Source organism: Octopus bimaculoides, chromosome 25 (assembly GCF_001194135.2).
Source record: "Octopus bimaculoides isolate UCB-OBI-ISO-001 chromosome 25, ASM119413v2, whole genome shotgun sequence".
In the NCBI taxonomy this organism is placed as follows: domain Eukaryota; kingdom Metazoa; phylum Mollusca; class Cephalopoda; order Octopoda; family Octopodidae; genus Octopus; species Octopus bimaculoides.
The window spans coordinates 12012533-12014437 of record NC_069005.1 but is presented as its reverse complement, the minus strand read 5'-3'; the positions used below and the strand labels follow the sequence as shown (position 1 = coordinate 12014437).

General features: G+C 33.8%; 1 long non-coding RNA gene across 1 annotated transcript in view; it reads left to right on the top strand.

The window, feature by feature from the left end:
- LOC106870537 (uncharacterized) overlaps positions 1-1905 on the top strand; it is a 179125-nt gene that overhangs the window by 173849 nt on the left and 3371 nt on the right. The window contains exon 2 of the long non-coding RNA XR_001409537.2: positions 1632-1745. This is a non-coding gene — a long non-coding RNA (uncharacterized LOC106870537). The remainder of the gene's footprint in view (positions 1-1631; positions 1746-1905) is intronic.

Below are 1905 nucleotides of genomic sequence, written 5' to 3'. Positions count from 1 at the left end.
ATATATATATATATATATATATATACATATATATATATATGTGTGTGTGTGTGTGAGTGTGTACATATACGTATGAATATGTATATATGTATACGTATATATATCTCTATATGTATGTATATATATGCATATACATACATACATACATACATACATACATACATATAGATAAATAGATATATGGAACTGTGCAATAGAATTGAACCAGCTCTAGAGTAAAATCTTTATCTATATAACCTATAAAGCGGATGTACATCGTTGAAAGGCCAAAGCTGCATATTTCTTCAGATAAAAAGCAAACAAATTTAGTGGTAATGTGGTATTGTGTTAGAAAACAATATATTTCAGTTTTAGGCGAAACGAAGCCTCCTCATTCACATCACTGAGCATTTTGAAATAGTTATCTGCATTAGAATAATAGTGTGTGCAAGAAAGAGAACTATTACTTCTCTTTTTCATGCCATAAAACAAGGAAAATTCATTGGCGATTGGTAAAGATCTTTTGAAATAGTCTGCCTTCAGAAAGCATGAGCACACGAGATTGGTTTTATGCCTTCGCTTACTCTGCTTGTAGTAGCTGCTAGATGGCCTTGAAATGAGTGTCTACGACTCAAAGGAGAGAAACAATAAAACAATAAGTTATGTTAGTCGACTCTGCAAATGTTTGTCCTTGCAAATGTGAAACGGTATGTCCACGGCTAGAACCTGGACCCGCCGAGGGAAATTCCGAAAATAGGGACTTTCGCGTCATGTTGTCTCAGGCACTAAACAGTGAGCATGCCTCACCAAGTGTTAAAATTGCCGCATATCTATTTAACTATATTAGCGCTAAGTATTTCACTTTGTAACCATTATATACTACCAAGGATATAACACGTTTACAAGCAAATATTGTGCCTTACTGTGTGTGCGATATTCTCACTTCAAACTTAATCACTATAGAAAAGCTATAAAGATGAAATTAAAAGTGATGAGCACTAAGTTACCTCTTGTTTTTCATTCGGTCGAAGTCTTTCATTAACTTGATATTTAAGCAATACTAATATCTTGCATCATTAAATTCTCAAAGTTGGATATTTACTCAATAATTCATTTATTACCACTTCATCAATTATGGTGAAGCCTGATTCACTGATGATGTCAGAATAAGGCCGAACCATGTTTAGCGTTGTCTGCTATGTTACTGTAACAGATTATGTAATATTTGTATTTCCACGCTACAAATATATATTTCTATTAATAGTTTCATGCATGTTAACATTAACGTATATTAACGTACTAATAATGTACTAGGGAGCAATACCGAAATTCAAACTTTTTATCATGAAGCTTATTGAGGCGAACACTCGAGAGGTATCTCCGTTGCTTGTTCTGGAAATAAAGAATGTTAGCTTATGCTTAATACTTTCACTAATTTTACATTTCTCGTTGAAAACAATCAAAATGAAAGACATGTTTTTCATCTCACTTAAAACTGCCCAAGATAGGCGTAATTAAATTCCCACAACAACAAATAAAAACAACAACTGCTCGAGCGTTAGATTCATTTACATTACATTGTGATGTACTGACTAATATCTTTTTATACTTTAGTACAATATGTTATGTGTTATTTGTATTACTCGTTACAGCCAAACGACCACGTGTAGAGGAAATATACGACTACCTCACTGGTGCCGGGGCGTGGACAATAGATAAACTATTCGACGGGATTGATGCTGAAGTTGTGGCAAAAGCCTTAGCAAGTAAGTTCATATTCTTCATTGATCAGCATATCTCTAAACAATCACATATCGCATATATTAATTCCAGTGCAAATAATATATTATCTATCCATCCAGATCAGGTGTTAGTGTGTGTGCGCATAAACGTGTGTCTGTGTGTGTGTGTGTGTGTGTTTGGATA